The 16158-nt window shown below is 62.0% G+C and overlaps 1 protein-coding gene across 6 annotated transcripts in view; it reads right to left on the bottom strand.

The window, feature by feature from the left end:
* GSE1 (Gse1 coiled-coil protein) overlaps nucleotides 1-16158 on the bottom strand; it is a 473992-nt gene that overhangs the window by 36694 nt on the left and 421140 nt on the right. Inside the window, exon 1 of one of the 6 annotated variants that reach the window (XM_079907161.1) lies at nucleotides 15984-16013. The exons of the other annotated variants lie outside the window; for them this stretch is intronic. The gene's annotated coding sequence lies outside the window, so the exon portion shown is untranslated. Of the gene's footprint in view, nucleotides 1-15983; nucleotides 16014-16158 lie in introns of those variants that run through there. 6 annotated transcript variants of the gene reach the window in all.

A 16158-nucleotide genomic window follows, 5' to 3' on the forward strand; every position in this document is an offset into this window, starting at 1 on the left:
TACACGGGTGCTCGAGTAAGTGGGGAGCAGCCATGGGGCAAATCCCGGGGCAGACCCCAAAGTGTCACGGGCCCCTTAAAGCCACGGGTGGGGGTCTTCAGGTGACAGCAGGAGGAACAATTTTCTCGTTTTTAGCCTTTTTACTTCTCTCTGTTCTAGTTTTTCTGTAGTGAAGCAGGTTTTTAAAAGTGGGGGGCCCACGAACAGACTTGCCTGCATGAGTTTGGAATAACCAACAGGGGGCTGGGGTCTTCCCCAGACCGGGGCCTCCTGCGGGGCAGATGCGGGAGCTGAGGGAACTGGGGTGCCCCTCCTGGAACCCAAACCCTCACCGACAACCCCCGCCTTTCCCTGGTGACCAGGGTTCTGGGGGGCAGACCCACCCTCTGCCCCTTCCTGGACCAGCCGCCACCTGAACGTCACTGTCACACTCCTACTGGCATCCAGCGGCGCCCCACCCCCCCTGAGCCTGCTCTCCCCCCTCCTTAGAGCCCGGCACGTGCTGCACAGGCCCCATGTACAGCGCCCCCAGGCTCCTGGGGCTCCCCCAGAGCTGGCGTCCCTGTCGTGGTGTCAGTCGTGGTCTCTGGAGCAGCTTCGGGCCAGGAACGCTGCTCTGCTGATGTCAGGTCACTCAAAATAGAATTCCAAACGAGCAGCCTCGTTAGGGGAGTCTAAAATTAGCATCCCTCCTCAGCATGTGTGCATTGGAAGGGAGGGGAGGCGAGGCAGGGGCCCGAGGGACCCCCGGCAGCTGGGGTGACGGCCCCCTTGCACCTAGGACGGGGAAGGACAAAGGCCAAATTCGGGGGACCCAGAGACCCTGTAAAGGGTCACCTTGGACCTGCTGGGGATCGACACGGCCTCCGGGAGCACACCCCCCGCCGTGTGCCTCGCACCCCGAGTCACAGGCTCACGGTCACTTCAGGGCTGCTCTGCCTCCAGCCCTGCACAGGCAGGTGGGTCCCACACCCCGCCACAGGTGCCACCGCGACCGTGGAAGCCCCAGCGGTGCGTGGAGAGGAGAGGAGAGGAGAGGGAGCCCCGGGCAGCCCTGCACCCTCGAGAAGCCCCGCAGAGCAGGGGTGGTGCCTATTTTCCCCCACGCCGTCATCAGAGAGGTATTTATTAACTTCTGCGCTCCTGGCCATCGACTGAGTTCTTGTCTACATTATCAGCTCATGTAAATTCATTATCCTAACAGCTGGGAATAGGCACCACAGCACGAAGGCCAATGATGGATGAGGGCCGGGGGCTGGGGCGGCCCTGGGGGCAGGGCCAGAGCTCCCTCTCCAGCTGTACCAGCCCCTGACACACGGGGAGCTCAGGTGGCCTCCTGGCCGCCTCATTTGCATCACATGCTGCTGTCCACCTCCCGCCCCCTCGACCCCCCAGGAGAAAGAGCCGCCACGGCCAGACACCCAGAGCTGAGAGCCCCTCCCTGTGCCCGAAGCTGAGAGCAGGAGGGAAGGCCACCAGGCCGACAGCGCGCACCGCATCTGCCAGTCCCCTCCTCCCCCGTGTGGTGTCGGTCTTTAGAAGCAAGGACTGCCCGGCCCAGGACTGCCATCACCCTTCCCGCTCCTTCTACGGAAGTGTGGTGTCCTTAACCAATACCCTTTCCTCTTCCTGTCCAGGTTTCTAACATGACCAGAAGCAGTACAAAGCTCAAACCAAAAAAAAGAAAAGAGCAAAGACGACAAATCCAAGTGCAGAGGGGCGAGCTGGGCTGACGGCTTGGCAGACGTGTTCCGGAACCACCTTGTCCCGGTGCTTCCGAACAGACCCCGATGGACTCTGAACGTTCCCAACAGCTGGACTTAAGGGGCGGGGTGGGGGGGGGGAGGGAGGCCCCTACACTCCATTAAACATGGTCGCGGCGCGCCTCCCCGCCCTGCCTGAGGGCGGAGGGTGTTATTAATCAGCGCGCCCCAGCCTCCCTCCGGCCTCCCACCGATCCCGTAATTACCGCTGCCTTCGCGCCGCTGTTCCGCGGCTCCAGACCTCAGGCCTGCTCCCTCCACGCTCTGTAATTACAAGCTAATAGCTGAGATGCACTTTCTGCTGGCTCCCAGTTCAAGCACCAACCCGCCCCACTTCCCCTGACAGCCACCCCCCACCCCGGGTAATTACACCCCACGGGGCCGGGCCCAGCAGGGCCTCAGTTTCAGGACCGCGTGCGCAATCTGGACTTGGATTCTCTAATCACCCGCCTTGGTAATTTTTCATTACCGCAGAGAAATGTTTGTGAACAAATACAAGTGTCCCCCAGCTCGGGGCCTCCATGCCACTGCCCTGCCCCCCAAAAGGGGCGATACTTCTGCAGTGCTAACAAGGCTGGGGTCACCTGAGCAGAGACCCCAGCAGGCGGCGGCGGGGGGCACCACGTGATCCCGGGAGCCCCAGCGGCTTCATAATAAATTCATTATTACGTTTGCCTTTGGCGTGTCCCGAGCTCGCTCGCACGAAGCAATTTTTCTCGGGGATGGGGGCAGGGGCGGCGCCTGGGAGAGTCAGGAAGGCCTCCGGCTCCCGGACGCACACGGGCGGCCTGCTTCAGGCCTTAATGTTCTCTTCCAGTGACGGCCACCCTCTCAGGTTGCAGGTTTCTAAGGGGACTGAGGCCTTTTCTTGCCCGGGGTCCCAGAACTGGACGTACTCCCCAAGGCTAAGGCCCCAGTAACCGGGGGACCAAGCCAAAGCCATTTCGTTTTGGTTTGGGGACGGCCGTAGCAGATGGCCTGGATCCTGCCCCGGAACCAGAGGGAAGGACTGAGGGGGGGATCGGGGGGGGGAGGCCAGCCTGTGTGTCCAGAGACGACCCTGGCCGGGGAGTAAAATGAGTTAACGAGGCAGCTCATTTTACGACAAGGCTGCCATCCCCCGCCCCGTGCAGCCCTGTTGGTCAGCAGTGTTTATGAAGTGACTACAGAACGGGGAAGGCGGGCGCTTACGAGCTGCAGAAAGTGTCTGGCAGGACCCCAGTCAATGGGAACGGGAGCCCACCCCTCCCAGAGCCAAGCACCATGGCGTGAGCTGTTTGCAAAACTAACTTCTGGGGTCCCCAGGCAGCTACGGCAGACGGGTTCAGCAACGCCCCGCAGCTGCAGCCGATGGGGGGGATGGGGGCAGGGTGGGAGCTGGGTAACATTTGCGGGTCCCCCCTTGCCTGCGCACTGCCATGTTAGCGACACCGCTTGGGGGGCGGCTCTCCGGAGGCTGAATCCAGGTCCGGGGGTGATGGGAGTCCCTCAGGGCACGAGTGCCAGGTAACACCGGGAGGTGTAGGTGGGGCTGGGGCCACTCAAGCTGGTTCACGGGGCAGCGGCTCCTGGGTGGAGAGGAGAGCGAGGGGTTCTCTGCTGCCCGCGGACAGCGACGGGCACGGGGTTGGCGCCCGGAGCAGCCCGCTGACAGAGGCCTCCAAGGACAGCCTAGGGGTTGAGGTTCAAGGCCTCAGACGCTCGGGAGTCCCGGAGGTTCCGGTGGATGCAAAGGACGGAAGTCAGGCAGCAGATGACCGCAACGTTCGACGGCGATTATTCTAAGCGGCCGCTGCGTCTGGAGCAGCCTGGGACGGGCAGATGAAGGGCGGCGGCAGCCAGGGGGTGGCGGGCGGCCTGGGGTGCGGGGCAGGCAGAAAGCTGGCAGCCCCGGGGAGGCGCACAATTAACACAAAAAAGGCTGAGAGACCGGGCCAAGGGTGGCACCCAGGACCCCCAGAGGTGGTCCTTAACAACGGCGTCGGCAGTAACAACAAGAAGGCCTGGCTTCGACCGGAGCGTCCCAATCACCCTTCACAGTAACTCCAGGAACAGACCCCAGGCAACCACGTCACCCGAGGAGCCTCCTACATGGCCCGTCCCTACCCCCACTCTACAGATGGGTAAACTGAGGCTGAAGAGTCATCCCCTTGTCTGGGGCTGCGTGCTGAGATGCTGGGGTGGGGATCCAGTTTTCCTTGTGGCTGTGCCACCAATTTCCCTTTAAACGGGAAGACACTGGAAAGGACCCCCCACCTCCTAGGGGTCCCGTCCCGTCCTGCAGGCCGCTGTGAGCGCCCACCCACATGCTGCATTATTTTACAGGTGGCAGCAGGGAGGATCAGAGGTGGCACACGGGGAGTAAGAACAGATCTCACCTTGGGGCCACTGCACCCCCTGAATCCCACATTCCGGCAGCTCTGGGCTGGAGGGCACCCAGGCAACAACCCCAGGAGCGACTCCTTTGTGTGCCCAAGGCCCCTGAGCTAACCAGGCCGCCTCCTTACAAAGGAGCCCTTTGAGTGGAGCCCGGAGGCACGGGGTGCAGGACGCAGGTGGGGGTCAGAGGTCCCAGAGGACAGGAACCCAACCTAGCCAGGAGGCGGCGGCCAAACGCCTCCAAGTTTCCATGGAGCGGCAGGCCAGGGCCGGCAGGTGGGAAAACAGGCCAGGAGGGCAGGGGTCAAGGCCAGGTCCTTCTCCCAAAGGGAAGAAACCTGACTGGGAGACCAAACTCTGAGGAGCACTGAGAAGAGGAAGCAGAGGCCGCTGCTGAACGGGGCCTGCCCAGCCCAGGGCCCAGGAAGCCAGGTGTTTAGGCAGCTCCTGCCCTGCCCCTCAGGTGAGGAGAGAGGATCAGAGAACAGAAGAGCATTTGTCCCTTCAAACAAATTATTATTTTTAATTTCGGGGGTCTGCGTTGGGTCTTTGTTGCCGCATGTGGGCTTTTCTCTAGTTGCGGCAAGCGGGGGCTACTCTTCGTTGCGGTGCGCGGGCTTCTCATTGCGGTGGCTTCTCTTGTTGCGGAGCACGGGCTCTAGGCGCGCGGGCTTCAGTAGTTGTGGCGCATGGGCTTAGTTGCTCCGTGACATGTGGGATCTTCCTGGACCAGGGATCAAATCCGTGTCCCCTGCACTGGCAGGCGGATTCTGAACCACTGCGCCACCAGGGAAGTCCTGTCCCTTCAATACTGAGTGGGTGTTGACAAAGCTGTCTGTGCAGGGCGGGCATCTCCACCTGCACCCCCAGGCCCAAAGGGCACTTAGTAGGTCCTCAGCCTGCAGAACAGGTATGTCAGTCCCACCTTCACGGTGCACAGCCCACCAGATTCAACGTGGAGAAGGCAACTGCAGAGTCTCACATGGCAGGACCACCAGGAGTTAAGTCAAGGAATTGCATCCTCGGTTGGAAACCAGCCAGAAGATGGGGATCCGGGCCTGGCTCCCCCGCACCTGCTGGTGGGGTCCTGTCGGGTCCTCATGTAGTCTGAGCCTCAGTTTCTCCATCCGTACCTCGGGGTTGGGGTGGGGGGGACTAGACAGCAGGTGGCAGAGGCTGAGGGCTGCCTTTCATCCACCAACCTGTTTATTTGGCCTGAAGTCAAGACATGTTTAAATGTGAATCAATGGGGACTTCTCGGGTGGTCCAGTGGGTAACACTCCGCACTCCCAATGCAGGGGCCTGGGTTCGATCCCTAGTGGGGGAACATGCAGGCCGCAACTAAGAGTCCGCATGCCGCAACAAAGATCCCGTGTGCTGCAACTAAGACCCGGTGCAGCCAAGATAATAAAATATTAAATATTATTAATAATAAAATATTAATAAATAAAATATTTAAAATTAAAGAAAAGAATGTCAATCAATGGATGATATCTTAAAACTGGCTTCAAGTCAAAATGAAGATTTCCCATTTCCCTTGAAAAAGGAGGCGCCACCGACCATAATTCCGAGCGTGGCGACCACCCCTTCGTCTGTCCCCAGGTCGCCAACTCGCCAGAGTCCCCGCCACTCCCTGCTGTTCAGGAACTACGTGGGTCTGGGTGATGAACAGGGTCCACAGGAGACTAATAAACGTGTGCGCGACCGGGACGCTCAGCACAGATGTCAGCAACACCTTCGAGCAGATTCAGCAGCAAGAGGTCAACCCCTCCACCCCCAGCTTCAGGGGTGATCCCGGCACCTGTCAACCGCAGGTGGGTCCCACGTGAAGCAGAGCCAGGACTTGCCTCGAGTGATAAGATGTTTTTGTGGGGTTTTTTTGCTTTTGCAGAAGTTCCATTCTCACAATGGTTCAAAGTGACACACCGGACCCCCTGCCCAGAAAAACATTTCCACTGAATTCCGCACGTAGTTCGACCATGTTCACAGAAGCCCATCTGTAAACCCCACAGGGATGTGTGTGTGTAGAGGTGGCTGGCACCCACGAACCCAGATTATAGACGCCTATAGCGAAGAATTCTTTGCATATCAAACGCCGATACTAACACCCTCCCCCAATATATTCTACCAGGCCAAGGGAGTCCAGGGTGTCAAAGGTAAAATACTAAGTTCTTGTGGTGTTCCCATGGTCCAAGTTCTAATGGTGTTTCCTCACCTGGGCTCATCTGCCATCTGCAAAGCCCTAGGTACCATGCCCAGACATCAGAAAATGCCCCACTGGAAAAAACCAACTACCCTACAGCCAAAGTGGGCTTCAGAACAGGACGACCAGGTAAAATTTCACAAAAGCAGTCAAGAGCCACCAGCCACGAGCTCCCTGCTTCCACCCCTGCCACACGCCAGGTCAAGCCAGCCACCTTCCTCTGGCCACAGCCATCGTCCACCAACTGCTGAGCAGTCAACTGCCTAAGCCTAAATAACCCTTCATTTTCTCCAAAGAAACAAACAAAACCCCCTCCACAGCCCCAACTGGGAACTTGTAAGGTTCCTGCACCCCCGGCAGGATGCTGAGGCCAGAACTGGCTCTCACGGGTACCAGGCTCCACCCCCCAGGACTCCTGGGTCACACGGCAAGGAGCAGTGGGATCTATGCCCGAGACCTGCCGGGGGCAACAAAAGCCGAGGCTGACCAAAGGGTTCTCCTCCCCTTGTGGGCAGGATGGATGACCCTGGAGGCCAAGGGCTGAGGAGCACAGAGGGGACCCCAGAATTGAGTAACTAAAGGTCTGGGTTGTACAGGCGGGCAGAAAAGCGAGTCCCTGCAACTCTCTCTGGAGGAATCTGGCAACATCTTTAAAGATGTGTCAAGCCTTCACGCCCAGCCCTCTCCCCTCTGGAAATGTAGCCAACAGATCAGTCCTGAGGTGTGAACACACCCACGGGGGGCTCGCTGCACGGGGCACGGACACGGCTGGAAACTGCAGCATGAAACCCTGAGGCCCACTGAGCGCCCTGGCTGGGGAAGCCCGGCACGGACACCACACCACACACAGTTCCTCCCAAGGAGGAAGGCGACGCAGTCCTGCTGGTTTCAACTTGGAAACCAGCTGTCTGGTTAAAATGCACTCCCCGGACCCAGGTGACAGGCTCCCGGGACTGGCATCGCTACTAAGGAAGTCCTTCTTAGTCTTATAAGACACGTATTTAGGTGAAAACTGCACCTTAAAAAAGCTAAGTCGATGTGTTCAGAAAGGAGAAAAGCCTGGCCACCAATCTGATTTATTTTTAAAAATATTTTTTAAATTCATTTTTATTTCTTTTTCTTTTTTTGCGTGTGTGTGGGGGGCTGCGTTGGGTCTTCCTTGCTGCACGCGGGCTTTCTCCAGCTGTGGTGAGCTGGGGCTACCCTTCACTGCGGTGCATGGGCTTCTCATTGCGGCGGCTTCTCCTGTTGCGGAGCACAGGCTCTACGTTCATGGGCTTCAGTACTTGTGGCTCACGGGCTCAGTAGTTGTGGCTCGAGGGCTCTAGAGCGCAGGCTCACTAGTTGTGGTACCCAGGCTTAGTTGCTCCGCAGCATGTGGGATCTTCCCAGACCAGGGCTCGAACCCGTGTCCCCTGCACTGGCAGGCGGATTCTTAACCACTGCGCCACCAGGGAAGTCCCATCAATCTGATTTAAAACCTACACTCTCAGACCACACTTCCACTCCCCTTGGGAGCCCACGCAGGGGCGACCAGAAATCCTTTCCAAGAGTCCATGGAAACAGGGCCCTGGGAGCCCACAGGGCAGAGCCACGGGGGCTGATCCAGAGCCTCAGTGTTCCCATCCTGTAAATGGGAGCAACTACCCTTCCGCCACTCACGAGGCGGCAGGGGCCGACCGCGCAGCCTCGCCACCTCTGGGAAGCAGAAGTCCCTGCAACACTGTCATCTGATGAAGAATTTTAGCTTCACCTGTCTTCAACTTCGATATCTAGTCTAACACATCCTCACGTGTTTAAGCTAACAGAGAAAGACCACATACCCTATGTAAAAAAGTTACAAAGAAGCATTCAAAGATAAACGGACACCAGGAATTCAGTAGGACGAATCCGCTCACGCCCCCTGGTTTTCCACTTCACACCTATTACCAGCGGTCTGACGGCACGTAGGCAAGAGCCCCCGCGGAGGCAGAGGAGGGTAGACAGACGAGCTCCCATGGGGCCCCAACTAACAGTCGAAGGGGGGTAATCCCTACCCCACAAGCCAGACCCTCAGGGGAAGACAAGCAGCAGACCGAGAACACAGCCCCACCTCACGTGCCACACGACGGCAGCCAGCCCTCCCGCCCCCCCAAACAGGCTCCGGCTCAGCTCAGGGGGAGAGGAGACTGAGGTGAGCACAAAGGAGGCCTCTGCCCGCCCCTGCTGACACGCCTGGCCCCCCTCAGCTTGACGCGTGGATTTCCTTCAGGACGGCATAACCTGACCAAAAAAAAAAAAAAGCCTGCCGATCGATTCCTTTTATTGCTGCCCGCGGTCACAGAGGCGCCATCAGAGCGCAGGAAGGGCCGGGCTGGGGAGGGGCCGCCACTTCACCTCCCTCCTCCCCACCTGGGGTGCAATCCCACCCACGGCCACCAAGGTGCGCGGGGGCAACAAGTTGCTGAGCAAGGGGTGAGTGTGCGAGCACGTGATCAAGACCCTGGGGGGGGTGAGGCCCCAGAAGAACACGTCTGGCTGCTGCAGCCCCAACAGGGGAGGGTCCGCAGGGGCTGATTCGGCACCTTGAGCCTCTGGGTCTCGGTCGGAGAAGTGGTCTCCGCCCCTCCCCACACCAAACACTGCCAAGGCCAGGGTCTAGGGGAACAGAGCCTTCTGGGTTTCACAAGTTAGAATCCCAGAGATCATAGAGCCACTGAATTGGGACTGATCTGTGCGCCTCTGACATACCCTTACACAAGAGCTCTCGGGCTTTATAAGAAAGCATTTAACCCCCGACAGCCCAAGGACACGGGTGCCGCTGCCTCTCCCACTTTACGGACGAGAAAACCGAGGCCCGGAAGGAAAGCATGCGAGGTCATACTGGTTGAGCCAGAGATGGACGTTAACGCCCTGGCCAGGAACTGACCACCATATCAACAGACACGTGGGGGCTAACCCCAGGCCCCCAAGGCTTTCAGGCCCTCCCCTGCAATGACCCCTTGAGGGCAGGCTGTGGCATACGTTACGTCAGCTAAACCCTTACCTCTGAAAAAACCTGTGCAGAGCCATCCTACAGATGGGAAACAGCTGGGGCTACTGATGGCGGCGGGACGGCTGAGGTCCTCATTTGCCCGTGGGATGCCCCCCACCCGGGTCTGGCCACCCCAAAGCCACGGAAACGTGCAACTACTCACACACGTCGAGTCCTCCAGCTGGAGGAACCGGTTCCAGAATTGGAAGGCTTGGCCAGAGCTTCAGACAGGCACAGAAGCCACCCATCCAAACACAACTCTGCACCTGAAGGCCCCTTTAGGAGAGCTTGCAGCTCACCGGGGGCAGGTAAGGAGTACTACCTCCAGAAGTGGACCCCAGGTTAACACAAAGCCCAGAGCCATCCAGTGACCCAGCGACGGGGTCGTGGGCACTGTTTCTCACCGCCTCCCCGGCCGGGAGAGGGCTACCCAGTCCCATGTATTTCTGGAGCGAACAGGGCACACTCTGGCTTCCCACGTGGGACCCCAGTTCTCCTTAAGAAGCATGAGCCCACCTTCCTCCAAGGAGAGGAATTCCTTGCCCACTCTGCCCCCTGCCCCCGGCAGAAGGCCCTTCTAGCTCAGCTGGGGGTTTATAAAATACAGATGTCCGGCCCCCACCCCTAGAGATCTGGGTCTTAACTGGTCACAGCTCCGGCCTGGGCGTCTGAAGTTCCCCAGGTGAGCCCAAAGTACGGCCAAGAATGAGCACTTGGTCTGGGGGCTTCCTGCCGCCCGCACACCTCCTTCCTCGGTTAAAAGTCACCTCGCAGAGACCCCCCCAAGTCCAACCAGGACCCCACAAAGCCTCCAGTTCAGCCAGATCCCCTCTCTTCCACGAATGCTTGCGAGCTCTGGTCCCCCTCCCCCATCCGCAGCCCAGATGGGCTTCTCTCCAGGCCTGGCCTCCGTCCCACCCTCTCCAGAGGCTGCTCTCACTTCCCCAGCCCTGCGGCAGCTTCCGCTCTGAACCAGCTCCCGGCATGGGGAAGGGAGGGGCAGGGGAAGGTGGTCTCAGGGACCCCTGGGATTTGTGGCTGACTGGAGAATTCCAGGCGGAAGCGCAGCCCCAGCAAAGACAGGTATAGGGCACGGAGCACGAACGCCCATGGTTGCATTCCTGCTGGAGCAGAGGCGCAAGCGCGAAGGCTAGGCTGGTGGGGAGAAGACGCTGCCGAGGCGAGATTAAGAGCCCCCCCCCGCCGCCCCCCGCGCGCTCTGGCAGGCGTGCACAGGGCCGCTCTGGAGGCACCGGCGGTGTTAGCTGCGTGCATACGTCCCAGCAGCGGGCACGGGCCAGGTTCTTAGCAGGCGCTCAATAAATTCCCATTGACAGGAACACTCCCAAACGTCACCTCCCGCCTGTGGCCTCGGCCGGGGAGCAAGGCCAGCGTGGGGAAACCACACTCGGCGAGAGAGGAAAGCGAGTGGCCAAGCTGAAATGTCACCCGAAACACGGATCCCTGTAGCTTAGAAAAACAGCTCTGCCGGCTGAAGGGGGGAGGGGAGGGAACGGGACAGGAGGGGGGCCGGGTGGCCTCACGCAGCCCTGTGCTTTGGAGACTGCTGTGTCGCCCTAACAGAGGTAATTAACGCGCTGCCACCCAACCCCAGCCTGGCGTGGACTTCGAGTAACCCAGGCTGGGAATTCCAAGCCTTCGGATGGGGCCAGGAAAAACCTGCCTTGCTGGCTGACTCCACAAGCCCCTACGAGTTCCCGGGGCAAGAGCGGAGAGGTAGCGGCCAGGTCCTGCTCACCTGCGTTCTTCTGGGAAAGCAGAAGCCGCGGGCACCCACCCTTCAGGAAGGGGCTCTGAGCCCAGAGGCCCTTCCTCCTTCAGAGAGGGGAGCGGGGACGCCACCTGCCGAAGGGTCAAAGGCCATTAGAGACTGAGTGGGCTGGGGAGGTGTCCGGCTTGGAGGTGCAGGACCCAGGTCTGCCACAGAGTGGCGCTGTGCGCAGTTTGCTGTCTCTTCCAGCCAGAGGCCAGAGACGCTGAACCCAGAGGCAGGCGGTGTCTTCTGCTCTGAAACCACAAGGCTCTCGCAGATCTGCAGCCCCTGACCTTCCCCGAGAGGCAGGCAAGTTAGGAGGCCAAAGGTCTGCCCGCGGGCACGGTTTGGCAAAGGCCATGGGAGCTTCCAAAGGGGTCCGCTGCTTGGCGTGGGCTCGGGTGCTGGCCCCATGCTTCTCTGGGCCTCAGTGTGCCCACTGTTAGGGCAGATTCCCAGGCCCAGTCCGCACATTAGGATCACCCGCGGAACTCTGAGAACTCTCCCGGCAGGAGCCACAAACCCAGAGTCTGTAGCTTAACTGGGCGGGGGAAGGCTGGCCGGCAGCAGCTGGAGAAAACCCCGCAGGGGGCTCTCTAAACCCTTTTCAACTGCAGCGAGCCAGGATTCGGAAAGCTGTCCCCAACAGGCCAGGGCCTGGCCCCCGAGATATGACGGTGCCTGGAGCCCGGACGGGCCTCCCAGCCTCCCCTCCCAAGGCAGGGCTGACCCCGGGTCGCTGGCCTGGCCGCTCACCAGCTCCAGACTCGCACCGCCCACACGGTTCACAGAAAGGAAAATCCGACTGTCAAAAGCCTGGCTGGCTCCTGCGGCCCCCTTCCCTCCTCGCCGCAGTGACACGAAGTGACAAAGGCCAACCCAACACCCCCTTTCACCCAGGGGTCAGGACTGCGCTGACAGGGCCCCTCGTGAAGTATCCTTGTAGCTGTTATCACAGAGCCAGGCCTGCGGAGAGCTTCCGAGTCCCCGGGGCAGGCGGGGCGGTGACTCCCCTGCGAAGCCGGGGCAGCCGGGATGACACACGGGCTGCCCGTCAGAGCCTGCGCCCTGGGCCCCCGTCACCTGTGGCGTGGCCGGGCTGAGTCAGGCGGTGGCCTGAGCCTCAGGGTCTGGGCGGAGGCAACCCACAAACACGAGCTGAGCAACACTTACATGCCCCGAGCTTAAGTAATCCTGAGGGCAGCCCGGAAGCAGCCTGCTCACCTGGGGTCCCCCCACCTTCCCCTGGGAGGGGGGGCCGAATCCCAGGGGAGAGGGCCCAGCCAGCCAACCAGGGGACATCTCAGAGTGCCCCAACGAGACCTTCTGCCCTCCCGTCCCTCTGCCTGGAAATCGGCTTAGGCGGGGAGGTTCCCACCCAGAATCCGCTGGGTCCTTTGTTCCAGCTTTTCACAAAAGCAGCCCTTTTTTTTCATCCGGTGGTCCCGCTTTTTGTTTCCAAACCACAGCCTGTGTGGGCCCCAGATAAGGCACTGCAGGGGTTAACAAGGGTTTAATGTATTTTAGACGCACTTCCCAGACAAAGGCCAGTTTACAAAACAAGAACCAAGTCGACTCAACCCGGCTGGTATCCACCACCCAGCCGGCGGGCAGGTGCTTTCCCCGCGTGCGCACAGCCCTCCAAACTCAAAGCCGGCGCTCCAGCAAGGGACCCCGGCCCATCACGTGGGGTGTCGCGGCAACACTTCACCCAATCCGGGCGACCCCTTCTCCCCGGGACCTGCGCCTCAGTCTCCACTGCACACTTCTAAGTGGTCCCCTTGTCCCTCCCCCCTCCTCCCCAGCTCGGGAGGGGGAGCGGGAAGGGGGAGGTGGGAGGGTGAGCCCAACTCCCGCTCCGCCTCCACGAAGGGAATTTAATTAGCCTGCTGGAGAGGCGGGCGGGCGGCCGAGGAGGTGTCTCTGGTGCTGCAATATAATTGAATCGGCTCCACTCGGTCGGGCCACTGGCCGCCCATCAGCGCGGCCGCCGGGCTGGGGGCGGGGAGGCGCATCCAGGCGGAGCAGGAAGGGCCGGGGAGGGGAAAAAGGACAGTGCGAGTGGGGGGCGGCGGATGCAATCACCTCCCACCTCCGAGGCTGGGGCAGCCATCTTCAGCAGGGGGAGGGGCAGGGGAACGGCTCCAAGAAGCGGGGGGAGCGGAGAGGGAGGAAAAAAGCGCCGGAGCCCCGGGCGCGCCCTTGGGAAGCAGGGCGTGGGGGTCGGAGACCCCGGAGGCTGCAGTCCCGCCTTCCCGGCGGTCTCCCTAGCTCCGAGGGAAGGGGGAGGAGAGAAAGACAAAACACCAAAGCGTGCGGCTCCGGCGGGCAAGCGCCCCCCCCCCCAGCCGCCGCCAACACCTGCCGCGGGGGCGTACCGCCGCCCCCCCTCGCTCCCTCCCCCGCCGCCGCAAAGTTTTCACTCCAGAGTCGGAGTGTAGACAGCTCACCGAGAGCCCCCCAGCTCCCTTGCTCCCCACTCGCCGCACACTCTAAGCGCCCCTCGCCGAACGCAGCCACCGAGCGCGAGCCCCGCGGCGGCCCGAGCCCCCGCCTGGAGCCCGGACGCCCAGGCTACGACTCGCCGCGGGCGGGGGGACCTTTGGTCGCATGCCCGCCCGCCTGGCTCTTATCGCCGTTCACACTCCGGGGGAAGTTGCCCCGGAGCCGTTGGCTGCCGCCCCAGCGGAACCCGCGAACTTGGAGAGGGGGGCGAGCGCGGAGACCGCCCCCCGCGCCCCAGCCCCCGCCGGCGCGGCGCGCTCACCTTTCATGCCAGGGCCCCGCAGCTCCGCCTCGCCTGACACATGCTGGAGCCACCGTCGCCCAGTGTTTGTCTAAACTGCTTATCTCACCCGGGGCTGCTCGGCGGCGGCGGCGGCGGCTCGGGCCCGCTGGGGAGGTGGAGCTTCCGGGGCCCCGGCCAAGAAACACCTGCTGCTGTCGCCGCCGCCGAGGACACACCCAAGCGCAACGCCGCCCACTCCCGGGCCACTGGCTCGCTCCCGGCTCCCTGACCTCAGCCAGCGGGAGGTGTCGGGTTTCAGCCGCAAACACACACGCGCGCGCGCACCGACGAGCGCCCGGGTACACCCGCGCGGGCACACGCCCCTCCCCAGCCAGGCTGGCCAGGTGAGCCGAGGACACTAGGAGGTAGGGGAAGCGCCACCCTCAGGCTCCCGGGGGCCCCTGGCTCGACTGCTCAGAGGTCCCATATACACTGGTGTCCAAGACTAGGCCCTTGCTTCCAAAAGTAGGGAGCAGTCACTTGCAACACGCCCGCCAAGCGAGCAGCGCCCCTGCGTCTCACGACCGCTTCCCCGGCGCCTAGAACAGTGTCTGGCACAAAGCAGGCCCAACAAGGAGTGGACGGATAAACTCACGTGCTCTAGAGACCTTCTGGAGGAAAACTTTCTCGGAGCCGGTGTCTGTGTTGGGGGAGGGGAGGGAGATACAAGGTCGGCTCTGTGCGTTTATCTTCCCCAAACCCCTCTTTCGGCCGCACCTCGAAAGGGTTGAATGTTAAGAACTGGGGCCTATGTTCCTTCCTCCCTAAATTCTAGAAACTCCGCCTTCCCGTTTCGTTTGAAAGAACTTTTGGGAAGCCCACAGCGCAGGGGGCAGGGGGTAGTTTTTTAAAGAACCCACGTCCCAGCGGCTGGAGAGCCCACGGAGGCGCCGCTCCGCCCGGGGGGTCATTAAGTAGCCGGGGTTGCGGTCACAGCCGAGGCCGCCCGGCTCCAGAAACTGGCACGACCCACTGGGCCTCCGGCCCCAGAGCAACGCCTCCCCATTCCTGGCACCCACCCCCCCCACCTCACCCAGGCACTTGACAGACTAGAATGACTCAGGGAGCGTCCTGAAATTCCTGGGCACCCACAAGCGGCACGGCGAAGAATGGCGGGCCCCAGCCACCCCCCAACGCCGGGCTCCGCCCCGCCCCCACCGACGGCGAGCGCAGACGACCAGCCTCGAGCCCACCCCCAGCGCGGCCCGCGTCTCCCGGAAGCGCCGGGTTAATGGGCGCAGGCCTCGCCCGACGCCCCTGGCCCTGGCGCATTACGGCGCCCCGGGCTCCGACCCCGCGCGTCCGAAGCTCCCAACGTTGCTCGGATGGCCCAGGGTCTCTCCCCGTACATCCTCTTTTGAAAATCCTCTACAGCTTTCATACTTCTGAGCCTGGAGGCAAACCAGTACCCACTCCCCGCTCCCCCCCCGCCCCAAGCGGCCGCCCTTGCGCCGCGCTGCGGGTTTCAACTTTCGGCCGCCGGTGCCAGCCCGCGCTTCTGCCAGCCCCAAACCTGCCCCGGGACATGCCCGCGCCGCGCTTGGCAGGCGCGCACGCAGCCGTCCCCGCGGGCCCAGCCTCCCCCGCCTTCCCTCCTCCCTCTCTCCCCCTCTCTCCCTCCCTCCCCGCGCCAGTCAGGATTGCGACGGGAGGGAGCGCTGGGCGCCTGCCACCCCCCATCCATCTGTTCCCGATGACGCTGGCGGGCCTGGAGCAGTCGGAGCCCGCGCCAACGGGGAGCAGAACCCGCCTGCGTGCCCGCTGGGGGACTAGGGGTAGGGCCCAGACGGGCGCCGCCAAGCCACCCACTCCCCCTGCTCCACCTTCCACCGAGCGCACGCGGATCGGCCCCTCGCCTTGCACAAGGCTCCTGGCCGACCACAAACGAAAAAGGAAACGGACCTGCGAGGCCGAGCCGGGGGCCGTTACTGGCTTCTACCTGTGGGCGCCGGCCGGCCCTGGCACCTCGTGGGAGGGGCGCTTTCGCTTCACCACCCGCCTCGCTCCGGGCCGCGCCTCCCTCCTGCGGGCCTAGGCCTCCGCCCGACGACGCTTTAATTTACGCAGCACACGGTGTCTCCGCAGCGCGGCCTCCGGTAATTTATCCTCAGCAATGGCCGGCAGATTCACCGCGGCCGGGACGCGCCGGAGGGGGTGCCTCTGTCCACGCCGGGAGTGTCGGGGAGGGGGAGGGGGAGGGAGGAGTTAGAGAATTCAACAACGGGCCTAGAGCCTGAA

The sequence above is a fragment of the Stenella coeruleoalba genome (genome assembly GCF_951394435.1).
Source record: "Stenella coeruleoalba genome assembly, chromosome: 20".
Lineage (NCBI taxonomy): Eukaryota > Metazoa > Chordata > Mammalia > Artiodactyla > Delphinidae > Stenella > Stenella coeruleoalba.